The following is an 18,466-nucleotide window of genomic DNA, read 5'->3' as shown; positions in this document are numbered from 1 at the left end:
TCTTTTCTTGTTTTGTTTCTTCTACACCTTTGTTCACACCTCATTCGGAAAAAATAACAGCAAAGAACCGAAGAAACTTAATGTAAAGATATGGGTAGGAAAGTCTACATATAACGCCTCAACGAAAAACACAAAACAAGCGATGACTGTGCGATACACGTATATGAGATCAGTCGACCAGTAAATGGGATAAATGGTACTCGTATAAATTGTGAAAAAAAAAAAAAAAATAGTATTGGTGAATCTTTTTGTACTGAAAAGACGACGCCATTCTTCTTTCTTTTTACGACCTGTCGTGTCTTCGAAGTCTACCTTTCTTAATTCTGTCTATAATACATGTCTATGGATTTCCTGTCTGAGAATCCTCTTCAATTGAAATTCTTTGAAAACAATTTCGCAAGGACGAGTTTCGGTAAATTCATGCTGTGTCGTCATAATCGAAACACGTTCCTTTTATTTATATGCATTACACACTTGCATAATACAGTGTTTCCGTTTATATGAAGAAACAAAATATATACGCGAGGGCTGTGCACACTTATGACAACACAATGTATTGAGGTGTTTTTAAAAAAATCGTGTTCAGAGTCCTGCGTAGTTCATGAAAACTTTTATAAAGGAAGAAATAATTAATTTTCTCGAATTGAATTGTTGTTGTTCAGGCTGAAAATATTATATATATTTTTAATTAAAAATTATGTATGCAAAATAAAAAATAAAATTGGATTTGAATTCTAGGACCATGTGCGTCTTTAACATCTGCGTATTCAAAGTGATGCGTGTTCTCGATGGATACAGTATGATGATTTCAATGCTATACTTTTAACCCTTTAAGTGGCAATAACGAGATATCTCACCTCCATAAAAGAATGAGGTGCCTCTTATTTTAACATTGACAAGTCCAGATATTTTGTGAAATTGATTTCTCAATGGGAAACTTTTCCCTATACCCCTTGGCTGCACCTGCTGGAAATCGGAAGAAAGCCTACTTCATTAAAAAAGATGTAATTTTGAAGAGGGATTTAATGATTTCTAATTGCCGCTTAAAGGGTTAAAAGAGTAATCAAACGGGAGAAATAACCCTCAAAAATGAAAAGAAATGCGGATGAAATCTGGTTTTAAATATGAATTAATGACGTTTAAAAAAGTATTTTAATATATTTTTAAAACCATCTTAAATTTTTATCAACGCTCCCAGATATATTTGCTATACAGAGTGCTCGATGTGAAGGGTGTCTGAAAGGAATAAAATTTCTACGGATTATTCAAAACTTAGAAAAGCATGAAAAATAGTCAGAGAAATTGGGGAAAATCAACTGTGATGTTGTCACTCTAATAAATTCAAAATTGTTTGGAAGGGGAATAAAAAGAGTTTAAATATTAGCAGGATCTCGACTCGAAAAAATAAAAAATTTCAATCGATATGATTTGTGTCTGCCCATATTTTTCTGAAAACACATTACCAAGTAACATTGAAAAAAAATATATTTTCAAGTGAACAAATATAAAATTGTCATGATGATATCGGAAAACTATAGAGGTAGTTATATATTGTTACTGCCAAAGCCCGAAATTGGCCAATTCGCATTAAATTGCCTAATGTCGTTAAAAATTAACCCGGCCAATGTTCGAATTCGGGCAGCTGTCTGGTGTTGTATTTTTGTATTTTCAGCTAACATCGTTTTTGTCCCCATCTTTCTAAATAGTCACATAATTTAAAAGTGGAAAAAATCGAATTTTGCATTTCTCAATCATCGATTGCCTGAAAAACTTTCCTTCAAATATAACGGGATAAATTGTTTCACGAAAAATAGTGGAAAAACATTTTATTAATATTTATTGAAAAATTTTATAGTTTTTATATTTCTTTTCCTCTAACCATGAATTTAATTGGATGAAACTATCCAAGAGCCTAATTTTTATCTTTTAGCTATTTACACATTTTCCAATTTTTTCTTCCAATTTTAGAATCAACAACAGAATGCTTATTCTTTTTGGATACTTTTCGGATACGGGGTGTCCAAGAAATTTGTAAATAATTTAAAAATTCATAAAAATTGAAAGAATCGGTATATTTGACTGCGGTTTACGAAAATGTTATTCTCACGAAGAGGAATTTTTTCGACACAGAAAAAAAAGTTGAAGTTTTTGTCGATTCACAAGGCGCTGAACGAAAGCAATCACTGGAAATATGCAGATCAAAGTCCTATAAAATGCAAGGTACCCGATTAACAACTAATTTCTGAATTTCCTTATTACTGGCGCTTACATAAGGTTTTCATTGTGATGGCACTGGTAGATAAAGTACTATTGGTGAAGTTGTTCTACCTCAGCCACGAATCGCCGGCTGAAGCTTTACGGACGTTTAGGATACAGAAAAGATTGAAGAAGTAGTTTTTTTATGGAATTCTGTAATTTGTTTTTGTGCAGCACCCTCTATTGACAAAAACGCGAATCAAATTTTTTTACTGGAAAAAAATCCCCCCCCCCCTCGGAGAACGTTTCCGCAACCCTGCATCCAAATATATCAATTTCTTCAATTTTTATGAATTTTTAAACTGTTTACGAATTTATGAGACACCCTGTACATTCTAAAGTTATACATTCCATATATACCAAATGGATAGAAATTAATTAAGTGAATGGAAGAGAATCAAATTATGCTCCACTGTGTTTCATTTCTGAAACATTTGACATCATCAGTTCCTCCTACAGTAGTGTTTCCCAAAGTGTGCATCGCGGCTCCTAGGGGCGTCGTCAACCTTTGTCGCGGACGTCACGGTGAGCTGGAGGTACTAATTTATGAGCCAATTTGTGCTTTGAAGTGGTTCCGTTAGGTGGGAAAATATATACTCAAAACTATTCCGGGGAGCCACAGTTGAATCATGCATTGGGTAACGGAGCCGCGGGTGACAAAAGTTAGAAAACTACTGTTGTACAAGTTTCAAGAGAATCCCTTCGAGCTGCGTGTGGGGTCTTGTCAACTGAATGTCACAGGCTATTTGATAATGACATCAAGATGGCTGATGGAATGCGACTGCAGCAGATGCTGTCAAGCGATTCCTGAAAAAAGAAATTCTACTTTTGCTTTCAACTTCTTTTTTTCCTAAGAATTTTTTATTTTCCAACGAATTTTACCTTTTCCTTATACGTGTGTTTTTTTTTTCGTGTTTGTGTGAAAATCTACACTTTTTTGGTACTTTCCTGTCTTTTGTGTTTGGTGGTCGGGTTTTCCACTTGGAAAGAGGCGTCAGAAATTACGTTTGAGGCGCGTGGCTTCTCCTGCGGTAATACTACTCTAGTTTGTGTATGGTATGGGGGATTTTTTTTTTCTGACCAAAACTTCCGTTCCGCGAGATTTTCCTACCGTGTCTATGCAGTCATTTCCGTAGGCTTCATCCCCAACATAGACAGAATTTCCTGGCTCAGTCAAGCAGGACCACCACAGCTGATGACTGAACCATGAACCTTCCTACCAAAAGAGTACAATGGACGAACAATTTTCGATCTCTACTTCTCTCTCTACCTGCCTATTTCTCTCTTCTTTTTTTTTCTCCCTTCTTCTCTATAGAAGAACACACAATTATTTCGGTTGTTGAAAATTGGAGCTGTGGCTATGTTTTTACTCTCTTTCTGCCTTCGGGTTTCTGGGGCCCCGTGAAACTATTTATTTTTTATTTTTTCTTGTTTCTTATCACCTTTTCGATACAAATCTGTAATGGTGGGTGGAGAATCCCGTGTTGTTCGGTATCCAGCACGTGTGTGTTTTAGATTATAATCAGTCTCTTTCTTCTAGATCATGGCACAGAAGTTCGCTGCCCAACCCCATTAGGCCACGCGAACGAATGACATCTATTTTTATGCTCGTCCATTGTGTGTGTGTGTTTGGGATGCCAATTCAATTCGTATTCCTTACGTTCAAAATGAGGGTTTTTATTTCTTTACTGGGAAAGGAAGATATATTTTTTCTTGAACTGATAGGTTTTTGATGTATTATTTATTTGTTATCAATGCTTCATTCGAACACTTATTTGACGATCAATAGCATAGATTAAAATAATATCGAGAAATGAAATCAAGGAAGTATTCGTGGAAAAAATGTATTGTTACTAAACCTGGAAGTAGAAATTCCTCGGGTGTCAATGCACGTCTGATAATATTAAGTTCATAGTTATGCCGATAATTTTTATTTTTTAATGAGTTATTTGAAATTTTTTTTGTGAAGCAAAATCTTGAAGAGAGAAGATTGTTTCTATAACTATTTTAATAGTTATAATGCATTTTAAAAAACCTGCTGCAAACCCGGGAATTTCAGTGTTAACGTCACGTAACGCTACCGCCCGTCGCGAAAACGGTTTAAATTTTAAACTTACGACTTTTAAAGTTCTTGGCGACTCCCACAAGGGTGTCACCAAAATTTGTCAATGGCATTTTGTCGAGGAAAGGCAAGTTATTAATATTGTATGTTATGGTAGATGTGATAAATCAGGTGATTATGCATGATCCCCCAGCTCGCCGTCAATGAATTACTTAGATTTATCAAGCATATTGCTTCAGTCTAGGATGATGGATTCGATCGGTGATGTTGTTTATGTTTAAAATATTGATAAATATGAAGAAAGATAACATTACAAGACATAGTTTTTTAACCTTATAACACTTAATTGAATTTAATTTTTATGGCAAAATATGTGCATTGCATGTATTACGTACCGGAAGTACTAATAAATGGTTGAATATAAGTGATATTTCTGCATAATTTATTCCATATTTATCATACTTACCAATTTCATTCTGTAGGAAGATTTATCAAACTTACTGAGACGATTGCGATGATTGTGCATAATAACCATGAATTATGGATAAAAATTTAAACTCAAAAAGATTCATTCGAATATGTTTTATAATTTGAGTAAGCTGTAGACTGTTTTGTAAAGTGCAAAATAAGCATTTTTATACGGAATTTTTTAAAATTAATTTTATTGTGCCAAATCCCCCTCCGAAAATGTCATTGAAATACATATATAAAGGGGTACAAAATACGCATTTACATTGAAATTCGCAGCCGTGACGATAACACAGCATAATCAAATTTTTATACAGGAATAAAGATGCTTCGTCTCTTTGGAAGAAAAAAGAATTAAATACGAAAAATTTATAGTTTGTTCAAAGTTCATGAAATAAATTGAATTTTTTTGATTCTGTAATTTAAAGAAATTAACTAAACTCTTCTCTTCTTTCTAGAAACTTAAAAATAAAATATCAAAAATAGATGATTGATTTTAATCAATGTTTTAACAATATCATTAAAAAATATCAATTTATAACAAATTATTATAATATATGATAAACATTAATTATTTTATTTATTGCACTAATTATTTTTTTAATTTTACGCTGAAGTTAACTTGTATGAAGTTAATAATAACGAACAAGGATATTTCATGGATTTAAATTGCTTTTAACGTTCAGTAAAGAAAATTTAATTTTGTTAAATTTTTTTTTTTTAAATAGCTAACGAAGTGAAATTTCTTGTGTCGGAGCCATTTCTTTCATTTCGGAAAGAGCCAGAAATCTAATAGACTTTTCCCCATGAAAGGGAAAAATAAGTGAGGGAAAACCGATAGGGGAAAAACTCGCGGGATCACCGCAGAGGTCCCGCGCAAGTTTTGTTTTCCATCCAACCAGTTGCAGATCGGACTGTTGTATGAGTCGGTCGCGCGGCCCGTTTGAACTCTATGATCTCTCCCTCTCTATGTCATTCAACTTCACTCGCTGCCCAACTCATCATTTCAAATTGTGAAAATTAAGAAAAAACAATTCCTATTGGTGGGTGGGGGAAACTGCTGATAAAACATGCCCTCTCTCTCGGATTGTGGTGCTTCTCTTTAGGCATGTAACATGTGAACACGCGTGATTTCCAATGGAATAACTCTTCGTCATCCTCACTGAATCAACAGGTAGGTCCGTTTTCATATTTATGTTTATTCAATTCACATCATCATTATTGAATGCTTGAAAACTACTAGGCCATTGTCAATATTTTTTGCGAAGTATTGCTATGATTTCAACTCCTATACTGTGATTGCACAATTAGATGTGAGCTTTTTCTGTACAATTAGGTATCTTATGGAGTATAAATTATGTACTTTAAACACTTGAGAAAAAATATTTATGTGCATAAACGTAAAGCCAAATAAAAGTTACGAGCAAAAACTATTCGATACATTTTTAGCTTCCGATTAAATACAGTATTTGATTTACGACTGTGAAACGTATGAGAAAATAGTTGTTATTAAATATACGCTTTAAATATGTCGAAATCGGCATCAATTTTAGATTGAACTATGTACTGTATTCATCTTTGTTCCCGATGTACTACCTTTGTCGTGCCTTGACTTTAATGTACAGTGTCCTGTTAAGTATTCTTTATAGGAGTATTTGTTTTGTAAGCATTGAATGTAAAACGGGATCTTTATTGTTGCCTTTGAGAAAACTTAATTATTAAACTTTAAATATATCGAACGGGTTCTCTGATAGGTGATTTATGTTGCTCAAATTTGAGTGATATACACGCTGTGTAAAGATGTTAGTTTTTTTAAGTGAGAAGAAAACCGGTATACACATTGGTATATTCTTGCTACATGACTTCTAGTCAGAGACGTCTTAACGAGTTCGAGGCTCAGGGTTCAAACATTTTCGAGTACCCCCTACTCCTCCATCCTTGAGCAACAATTTTAAACATTTATTAAGGTATGACTAACTTTGGCGGATGATTTTATCTCTTTAGTCTAGGTACCACTATACTGACTTTAGCTTATACTACTGTAATAAATATAAGCAGGGCTGGACAAATTTCAGGCGCTAGATCGCCATGCTGACTAAAAAGTCGGTATCGGTGCCTAAACATTTCTGTACGTGATTGTTAAATTGAAGTCTATGAATAACCCAAAATTCTTTGTTTCCATAACAGTTGTCTTTTAATTAACATAGGAAGATAAGATGCAAAGTAACCGGGAAAGTCGGAAAAACAAAACAACAAAAATATAATTTAGGACAGTTTTTTCTTGAGATAAAAATCATTCTCATTCATTCATTCTCTCCAAAGAAATTTGCCTGGCGCTTAAATTTTTTTTTCGATTTGACAAGCCCAACAAATAAGATAGTTATAAGTGATTGAATCCTCATTAATAAAATAAATAAATAAATAAATGAAGGAAATGAATAGTAAACTTTCAGGGATGGAAGCAAGAAACTCCTGCATTCAATATCATATTTTGAACCTTTTCAAACATAGCGGTTCCTAAACGGCGGGCTGCGTCACCTTAAGTTGTGAAATCGGTCAGGAGTAACACGGGATGCATTATTTTGCGAATAAAATTATGTTGAGCGTTGTGATGGGAATGCAATTAAATTCCCAATCAGTTTCTCCATGAAATTTAAGGTTATCGGTTGGTATGGACTAGCAATTTAAGATGCCGTAGGGTTTGAGATTTGGCAAGTGGTTACACGAGGTATTTATCCAACAGTGCCGGGGTCAAAACGGATTTTAACAGCGAGTAACATTTTTTATTATTTCTTTCAGTTTCCCTTGGGATCACAAAAAGTTTAGGAATCCCTGTTGTAATAACATACGAAGCTACTGCTGCATATCCCCAATTTCTAACGTGTTAATTTGAAAATATCGAATTTCTGTTACGTTTTCCTGGCCACGGTCTAAGCATATTTTCAGGATAAAGCGTATATTTTCTATTATTCCTTTCAACTTCCCTTAAGGATCTTTTGTATAATACACCAGTATATGAAAAATATATCGTAATATGTTATTTTTGTGTCTTCACACTTCCTCGTAGTCTTTTGCTAGTTGATGATTATTTTAAAACTGAAACTTATAGTATCGACGTGAGTCGCAGTCTTCAGAAACTATTCTAACGCGTTTTTCATCACATCAGCCCAACTTGCGTGCTTTCTTATGCGCTTCCACAATGTGGTTCTACGCAGTAACAATTTCAGTTTATGATAATCCATTATAGCGGTTGTTTATGCTTTATTTGGGGTTTTCGGATAATTTGAATCCGGTTGAAATTAAAGACATATTTCAGCAGGTTTCTTTCATAAAAGTGCAGAACATTAAAAAGAAAAGGCATGAAAATTTCTGTGTAACACACAGAGGTCTTCAACCTTTCCGACATTGCGGGCCAAATTGAAATTTTTCACGAAGCCCGCGGGCCACCAACTTATACTGCTTGTGTGCTTGTGTTTAAAATTCTCAGATAGAACCCCATATTTACAAATGTTTGTACAAGTGTCATTTTAACAGATGGGCCAAAAGAGCTCCGAGGTGAAAAGGAGCCCCTAAATAATTGAAGACTAGTTTAGATTTATTCCGAAATAATTTCTTTCACACAAATTATGAATATGTTTTTGATTAATTATTGTTTCTTCTATTAATTCTGAAATTATTTTTTTTTTGGTAATTCTGGAATTATTTTTATATTAATTATGAAATAATTAATTAATTTTCTTTCATTAAGAAAGAATGACACTCTGAAGTTATTTCTTTCAAAAATTCGGAAATTATTTGTTTCCGTAAGGTTTTCAAAAAATTTTTTCAAAATTTCTTTGGAATAAGTAGTTATCGGAATGCATTTTTAGATGCCGACATTTCCCTTCCGAAAAATATGAAATAAAGGTCTTCAAATTACGTTTGGATTACTAGGTTCCAACTTTTACAAATTACAGCGTTACCGGTGAATCTGACAATCACCTCATCATTCTAAATACCACAGAGTCCTGTGGGCTTATCGAAATACATTTTTAATTCAATCGTCTTTCAATGTTTTTAATTATTTTCTAAAAATGATTGGCAGGCCACGGCAAAACGCTCTGAGAGCCATAGACATCTATGGACTTTCTAAAGAGCATATCGCCTCAAAGACAAGGCGTACCCCGGTTCATTAAACTGTGCCTACTCTTACCAACAATCTAAATCAACAAGTAAACAGTGATAGTATTATTTAAGGCGTATAGTGAGTTGATATTCATCCACGACAATAACTAATTGGAACCGGCTCAAAAGCACTTTTAATTGTTCTAATAACAACAGTTTCAATGATAGTTCACAAACTGGCCTAATTGTAATTTGCATACGATTACTACCACAAACTTTTTTTTTTACGAGTCTCAAAGCGTGCGTTTCTTGGTATGAGTTTAGTGTTCTTTTTTTTTTTTTTGATCGCGACTGCTTCGTTAATTCAATAGGACAGTTCGCGATCATGGCATTATACGTGGTAAGATATTCACGAAGATTAAATCTGATCATTTTGTTTGACAATGGGTCGGACACAGGCATAGAACTCGATTGAATCATATGAGGTGGGTGTCCTTTCTTACAGTGTCTCTTGGTTATTAGAACGGGCGTCGCTGGGCAATAGCAGATTGCGGTCCAATAGACAGCGATTCGGGTCGCGTCTTCTCTTGAGATGGTGAATTGGAATTCAAAACAGCATCTCGCTTCATCTATGATTGATATAGTTGTTCTCCTTCCTGATGTCTTGTGTTTTATATTATATACAGGTTAGAATACCGGACGGGTCCCGATCGGTGATTTATATTGCTTAAATTTTAGTATTTGTACGATGTACGGGTTTAGAGATGTTCGTTTTTGGAAGTGAGAAAGAGACCAGTGTATTTATTCTATGCGAGTCATAGGCAAAGACATCTTAACGAGTTCGGGGAACGGGATTCAAACATTATGAGCCCAAAAGAGCACAAATTATACATGTTTTGTGGAGATGAGCAATTTTTTTTTCCCGAGCAGATAATTTTTTTAATAGTTAATGAATGACACGCATTGAAAGCCGGAAAAATCATTAATGAATGTGTGACACGCATTGAAAAAAAAAAAGCCAAAAAAATCATTTAAAAATATATATATTTCAAATTGCACTGCGCATATACAGGGTGATTATGATTAATGTTCACGTACTCTGAGTATTTTTTCTCAAAAACTGCTTATTCGAATACAGCCAAATCTTTAGGATATCTTTATGAGACCATGGGAGAGAGATTTATGAAATAAGAAAAAGTTAAATTTTCGACCACCAGGTGAAAAAGTGACACTTTTTTTTATTGAATTTTCTTTTTTTCCATGAACCATATAGCGTATATACAAGTTTCAATGGAATACGTCCTCCAGAACGGGCGCTAAATAGGTCAGTATACCGGCGGGTGCTACATTAGTCTGAGCAATGTCAGTATACTCAAACTGACCATTACTAAGATATCCTAAAATTTTGGCTGTATTCGGAAAAACAGTTTTTGAGAAAAACTACTCAGAGTACGGGAACTTTAATTGCAATCACCCTGTATATACAGGATCTTACTGAAGACGAGCAGAATAAAAAAAATTACAAATAAAATAAATGTATTGAAGTAATATTACTTTCCAAATATATATAATCTAACTTCTTTGTGATTCAAACTATGGAAAGAAAAAAATTTAGGTTGTAACAAACTATGCATTTAAAGGTTAATGCAATGGTTTTCAAATTTTGACTAACCACATCTCCTTTGCCATGACAACGTATACCCGTGGCTCACCAGAATAGTGTGAAATAAAAACCCACCCCCAAAGCACTGACAGGCAAACATCAATACCATCAATTCGGGGCGATACCCCTAAGAACCGTGATGCTCATTTTCAGAACCATCGGTTTAATGTGATAAGCATAAATTTAAGTTTCAAGTTCAAATTTAGTGTTTTATTTGTGTTAAAGAAAATCCAACTAAGTGTTGATGTGTGTGACTTTTTTTGGTGGCTAGGCGTTGTCGAATTACTAGAGCAAGAATTCCCAAACTTCTTGAGTCCGTAGCAGCCGTGAGAGTTTCAAATATCTTGCGTCATCCCTGCTCGATCTCAAATCACTTACGAAATTGCTGGAACATCCCAGTCAGAAATAATATCCTATAACTACGTTCAGTAAAATATTTTCCCAATATTCTTTCGTTGCACCCCCTGATCGGCACATATTTTGAAATCGCTGTTATAGATTCTATTCTTATTATTTCGCATTGACAGAAACCCGGAATTTTTTTAAAAAATTTCATAATTAATAAGCACATGTTGCGCTTATTCGTTGAGGAAACAGTTTAGCACGAGAATCACAGGGAATTTCTTATTCAAATATGAATTTTTTGAAATTTCAATCATTATAACCTAAAAGTAAGTTCTTTCATTGCCTTATTTCTGTTACGTTTTTCTTTTAAATTTAATACATTGATTATAAAATATTATTTCACAATTTCGATGATTGAAACTCAATTTTTTCATTGGTAAATCTTCCGCAGACAAAACAAATAACACGTACGATTTACCTTTTCCGAATATCTAACGTTATTCTTTTACTACTACGTTGTGCTATATTATTATCATTATTAATACTCGTGAAGGTTTTGAACGGACGTGATTGGTCAGAATGAAAACACATTCCGAATATCCGTTTCTTTTTGCACGCTCCAAATGCTGCTGTTGGTGCAAAAGAAAGTGAAATTCTTATTTTTTTTAATGATGGGAGATAACTATTGTCACCCAGAGACAATATTGAATGTAGTCATTGGAGCATAAATAATGAAATATATGTAACAACGGGCTCCGTTTGTTTAAATATCAGACATGAAAAAAAAAGCGAGAGATTGTTAAGCCGAAATTAATGTATTAAGGACATTTAACTGAAATTTCGATTATGAAAGGAATCGTTTTGGCAATATGCGAGAGAAACGCACACACACACAGAGCTTCTTATGCCTCTGCAGTGAAATGAAAGGTATGTACATCCGTTATACGTAAAGAAATGAAAACTATTTTGAATTCAGTGAAGTTGGTTTTTTTTTTAAATTTCTGATAATTATTCGTATGATTATGCATATTCGGTAGATATGCGTTTTGTCAGCTTGAGGCTATACTTTTTTTTTGGCATTTGTCTTTTTTCTTGCTTCAAGATCTTTTTTTTTCATACTTTATAAATGATGTTTATTCAAGTATCATTTGTCCAAAGTTTTTTGCATGTAGTTATAATAGAGCTATACTAAAAATTGACCAGGTAAGTGATTACTTTTTGTCTTACAATTTACCGCTTTTAGCAGAATAATAAATATACCGTATTTCTTGCCTTACCTTCCGTGGTACATTTTTTTTATTTAAACATAATTCTGAAGGAATTGTTCACCTTTACCCCTCTATGGTTCTGTATATTTTTGAATTTGCGTCATCGCAAATACATAGTCAAAAAAACCCATTATACCAATTTCTTGTAGAAACGTTTATATTTTTTTAGTATTTTAATACATATTTTAGTGACATTGCAGTACAAAATACGGTTATATGAGTACAATAATTTTTTTTAACTATGAGGAGTTGATTCCTTGTTGATGCTAATTTTTGAGAGCTACTGAAATTTTAAGTGCTCGGAGATTTTTGGAAACCACACAAAAATGGAAGGAATTAGAAATAAAATTCAATTTAAAATCCATTCAGCTTTGCAAATTTTATCTGGTTATAGGCAACATCAAAATCAAAGCAAACTTTGCATTTTACCCTTCATTTACCAGATTAGATAATTAAAAAATGTACTCAAATTAATTATATTGCTGTGCTAATATGCATTGTTTGAATTAAAAATATACTAACAGCACCCATTTACATCCATTTTTGTAATTTTTTTTTTCAATACGTTTTTATGAGAGTAAGCCATAGAGTGTTAAAATAATGCGGGGATTACGTAAATATTTGCTCCTAAAAACGTAATAAGAAATTGACAATGGTAATCATCGTGCAAAATTCAAATATTAACGAAATATCTGAAATGAACGATATGAAATACATGATTTATTATTGATTAATTCAGATATGATTGCTTTAAATACCAAGACTTTTGGATTCTGTGCATTTAGCAAACATTTTTTAAACTAATACAGTATTTCATTGTGAGATGGAGGAATGCAGTAATTACTGTTTTACATTTTTTACCAAGTATAGAACGGTGGATATGCTGATGGGCCGCTTATTAGAAATAAATATTTTATACATAGCATTTTTTTCAAAATGTGAGACATACGAATTTCTCAAGAAACACACTTTTTGTGACAAACTTTTTTTTTCAAATACCACGTTGGTAAAAATAAGGCATAGGGACGTGCCAGAGATCTGGTGCTGGGATTTTCGAAAGTATGCAAATATTCAAGCTGTTCTTTCTGGCTAAATATTGGGGGTCACAGAACATTGTCATTACTTGAACTACCCCAGTTTTCCCAGTTGTCCATGATGTTGTCACGGCCCTGCTGGAATGAAGCTCACTGAACTTTAGTTTTTCACTTGAAAATATGGAACACAAATGGCAGCACCAGAAGGAACATGAAACAAGCACAACTCTGACAACATAAATACGTTAGGTGCCACACATACACTCAGAACACACTTTCCGTCACGTACCTATTCTTTAGAAATTCTACAGAGGAATGTACACGAGGTGCATGTACGGTTTATTAGTAGTAGTGACCTAGGGGTCCATATACCGACCTTATTTAAAAAATTTTGTTCACTGTATTTTTACTCAATAATAAAAATAATTCAGTATGTTAAAAGGGCCTTACACTTAGAGAGAGTGCGGAGACATCGATAGGATGATGCCATGGGAGGACAAAGGTCAAGAGAAACACTGCTTTAGCATACACTTTCCAATTTTCTGTATTCTATAGTTGGGATTTAAAAGTACACAGTATTTATATTGTATTAAAAGTAAAAATACATTGTTTTTATTAATTTTGGCAATCAGAACTTTCTTGAATGGTCGGTAATACGGATTCCTGCTAATGCTATTACAATAAGCTTACGCTCTATAACTAAGTTTTAAATAATAATAATAATATTTCATAACATTATAGAAATTAATGGGGTATGTATTTATTGCCAAGTATTAGTTAATTAATTAAGTGTTTAATGTGACACGTAATTACTTTATCACAATAAATATTTCAGCTCACTGGTCGTTTTATGATCGATATCGTGTAGGTAGCCGGCCACTTTAAATACGGTTTCTAGTGTCCCACAAAGATGGCCGTGAAATAATGGCTATGCCAGGCTGGTATTAAAGCCACCGTATCGATCCCTCAATCACTTTAAACTCATCAACCGTACAGGTCGTTAAAGGTATATAAATAATAAGTAATTACTCAAACTGGTCATTGCCTCAGTCGATAACGATAGAGAAATAAAAGGCTCTATTCTTTATTACAGAGCTCTATCTGCTGGAGATAGAGGATGCTTGAAAAAGAGATCCTGGATAAGAGAGAGATAACGAATTTGAAGACAATCCCGCCCTTATTTTTTTCCCCTCATTCTGTCTTCACTGTTATCGGTCAATTATAGCGAAACACATTCTATGTCTTCATTTATATAAAAATGTTATAAATATATAAACCTCAGCTCCTCCACCGTGACTAAAACATGCTAATTACTGTCGAACTTCATTAAGCACACACACACACACACACGTTCCAAAAACAGATAATGGAGGTCCAAGGACAAAAGGATGGGTTCGAGCCCACGAAAGAGAGATTCGAGATATTGTGACGGAACTTTGACGAGACCTACCTGATGAGGCTTCCAGAGAGATAATGACCACGTTTTCCAGAACAAACGATACCACATCAACGAGGAACCCGGCTCTTTTAATGAAGATGATAATAATAGAGGGGGGGGGGGACATCCGTATGTATATTGCATGTTGATGAGTGACACATCGCTTTGAGACGGACCACTTTGACGGATATGTCAGCACATACAAGTAGCGTAATCATGTTGCTATTTGCATATTTAACAGACGGAGAAACACACTGATGTGCGAAATTAAGGACGAACCCTATAGCCCTAAAATTACGCTTCAAAAGCATGAAATGATTCTCATATGAATGTTGGTAGGTAGAAAAACGATACATATACGGGTTTTCGAGACGCGATGCTTGAGACCATGAAGCACAGTGAGTAGGAAAGATATAAAAAGAAAAATATACGGCGTGTATAGGAAAGGTTCTTACTTTTATTTAAGATTACAGTATAATGTATCTGTTTGGCATTTAGGTGAATGTACAGATGGTGAGATAATTATATTTTGTAGACTTCAGGAAGTCTCTCTCTCTCTCTCTCGCTATAGATAATAATCTATTAGGTCTGACGAATAATCTATTCCTGACGTCAACATATCAAGAGAAAGATTAAAACTTTTAGCCTTCTAAAGTTTTTATCTTTCCGCAAATGTGCTTTACATCATTTATTAGTTTGGACAGTCAAGCCGCGAAAAACACCTGAGTTGTATCGCCATATGACAATTTCGGCTCATTTTCTTTACGGACTGGGTATCCCTGACAATTTTACAAATACACAAGCGTAACAAATATTATTTGAACATAAGAAGTATTAAATCATAAATCAGAATATAAAATCAAAAATCTCGGTATAAAATCACATTTTGTTTGACCACAGTGAGTCCCCAAATAGGTTTATGTGATTTTCATTCATTTAGGCTGCACCGCTTGAAAACCAACCCGTCCTCAAGTTCCACACATTCCAGCTTAAATGAGCATAGCAGTCTTTTCGAACCTATATGCATGTTCGAAGAAATCACAGCTGTGTTCAATGAGTCATTCCTCTCATAGAAGACGGCAGAATAATCAATGGAATTGACATGCGGTTGAATACCCGATTCACGTATAAGACACGATATCAATTACCTTTCTTGGGCGTCGTTTGATATGTATTTGAATATCGATAACGATCTTTAGAAAAACAAGAGTCTGTGGAAAATGTAAACGTAAAGAGTGAAAACTTAAACATACATGCATTTATTTCACGACAAATCGTCCGGATTCGTGTCTGAACACACACACGCATATTCATTCACATTCAGTACATGGAAAAAAAAAACAATAATTCTCAGAAAAATCCAGTTCATTGGCGTTGGTATCTTTGATTTAGGCGTTTACTCGCACCATGATTCTTTTTCGAGGAATTCATTCGTGTGGACCGAAGCGGTTCTTGTGTGTGTTCAATATGAACGACATACTATCCTATAGTCACGAAATATATATATATATTTCTTTTTCAATTCATAGATATTACTATTATCATCATCATCATGATGATTCGATATCAAGAGGAAAACGACTCATGGATCGCGAAGATGGCCAGACCTTTACCGTGTGTTTGTATGTTTTCCCCTCAACATATCATTCAAGCCATTACGCCGAGACGGACTCATTTCAATGGCCGAATGTTGAAATGATGTATTACGTTTTTTTTTTTTATCTCCATTTATGCCTTCAATGTCCATACCGGACCTTGGCCTAGTAATAATAATACTGCAGTAAAAAAAAAAGTGGAACTGGGAAAACACACAAACTTATATATATATAACATGACCATCACAAAGTGCATGTCGTTTATCTTGAAATATAGGGAATTGTGGAGATTAATGTTTTGTAGAGTGTATTCATTTTTTTTTGCTTTATTTTTGTGATTGTGTATGAGTGTTGAGGGTACGTAACATGATGACCAGTGATGCGGACGGTTGTTGTAGTTGTTGCGTGGGCGGTGCATTTTACTCTGGGCTTTGAAAAAAAAATTGTATTTTTTGTGTATGTATCCTCCTTTTTTATAGACAGCAATGCTAGTAATATCAAATATTGATAACCATTATCTCTCTCGCATTACATTAAATTAATATCACCTAAAATTCAGGGCATGAATGTCTCTCGTGGAAAAATCAAACAAACAGAACGGGCAGTGTCTCTCTGCAGCCCGATCTTTAGGCTGGGATCTTTCGCACCTCGAGGCTGTTAGGGTATGCTATCATAACGCCATACAGCAATTTACTACCGATCGAGAGCGGCATGCAAATCAATATTGAAGAGGGCCGCAAAACTTTTCTTGTACCGTTTAAATGACGGTAAATGACCAAGTCCCACCCTGATTGGGATCTTTCGTAAACTCTTTCTTGAGCCAAACAAGTAGGGTGGAATCTTTCGCAGAGTCTCTCTGGAACCAGACCTCTAGGCTTAATGAGCGGTACAACTCTACAACCGAACCTATCCCATTGCCGATATCTATTCCCTCCCGGCTTCGTGGCAGAGTCTGGAATATTTTGGTGTTTATTGAACACTCTAGTGTAATATTGTTTTTATTAGAGCCAAACCCCGTGGCGTGGGATCTTTCACAGGGTCCCTATGCAGCCACACTTCTAGGGTGAAGTTTTTTTGAGCCACCACTTCCCTGGCCAGACTCTGTCACAAATTGGTTTTGAACTTTCGTATTATATGAATAATAAGTTATTCAGTAATTTATTATTATACGAATATACTAGAAAAATCAGTATCAATGGGTACTAAAAGTTTTGAATTAGGCGTCCTTCGAAAAATCTGCCCGGGGGGGGGGGGCATCACTGTCTGTATATGCGTTTTTTAATAAGGCTTAACACGTACTTTTCAAATAAAATATCTTCTGTAAATTGATAGAATTTTTAAAGTATGGTTGAGCAGTTGAAATTAAATTGAAATACTCAATCAGTGTATTTTAATCTCATTATACGGCCAAGTCCAACCATGTAAACAAGCTAAAGTACGAAGGGTATACTGAGCCGTACACAGAGGCGGTTTAGACGGTGGGCTCACCGGGCCCACACCCGGGCACTGACTTCTGAAGGGCCCTGAAAAACCCAAACGTTACACTTTTTTCTAATTTAAGGGACCCAATGTTTTCTCTTGTACCCGGTGGACTCAACAGACTAAAATCCGCTTCAGACCGTACTATGGGATTTAAATTACGGTGATCTTTCACTTATGCACCGGTGCAAGTGAACGAGATAAAAAAAAAGACGCATTAGTGAGAGAGGCGCATAAGTGAATAGCATTATTTGCCTATACATTTATCTTAAAATCTTATAGACCCAGAGTGCAGAAAATCGTCTCATAATTGAGAGATCAATGTGATTGACTATGTATTTCACCTCGATTGAACAGTCGACGCTCGATATAACGACCCTTTTCGTTCCGTCGAAAATAGACGTTATATTGAGAGGGTGGTTATATTGGAAAGAAAATATAGATAGTCATTATATGAAAACATTTTGAACTTAACCTACTATCGTTGTAATGGGATGGTCACTATAAGGGGGGCCGTTATAACGAGCGTCGAGTGTAAATTGATAAACAACATAGCTTCAGTTAAAAATTCCATGAATTTATATATCATGTCGTACCCAAAATATTATTAACAGAATATTACGACGTAGTAACAATTACAGAGAAATGGTATAGTGATCCCCCTACCCTTGAGGCCAGTGTTTTGACGATCCCCTGCATACAAAACTTTTGGTGATCCTCCTACAATAACCATATCCATAGTGAAAATGTTTTT

At 34.5% G+C, this 18,466-nt stretch overlaps 1 protein-coding gene across 1 annotated transcript in view; it reads left to right on the top strand.

Moving 5' to 3' along the window:
- Nucleotides 1-5,686: 5,686 nt before the first annotated feature.
- LOC149075852 (uncharacterized) overlaps nucleotides 5,687-18,466 on the top strand; it is a 97,521-nt gene continuing 84,741 nt past the window's right edge. Inside the window, exon 1 of the mRNA XM_089243375.1 lies at nucleotides 5,687-5,960. The gene's annotated coding sequence lies outside the window, so the exon portion shown is untranslated. The remainder of the gene's footprint in view (nucleotides 5,961-18,466) is intronic.

The sequence above is a fragment of the Pholcus phalangioides genome, unplaced genomic scaffold, assembly GCF_987345545.1.
Source record: "Pholcus phalangioides strain wild (caught in Gottingen) unplaced genomic scaffold, Ppha-v1.0 ptg000015l_1, whole genome shotgun sequence".
Taxonomy (NCBI): Eukaryota; Metazoa; Arthropoda; class Arachnida; order Araneae; family Pholcidae; genus Pholcus; species Pholcus phalangioides.
Note: the sequence above shows the minus strand (reverse complement) of the source record. Positions and strands in the feature narration are given on the sequence as shown.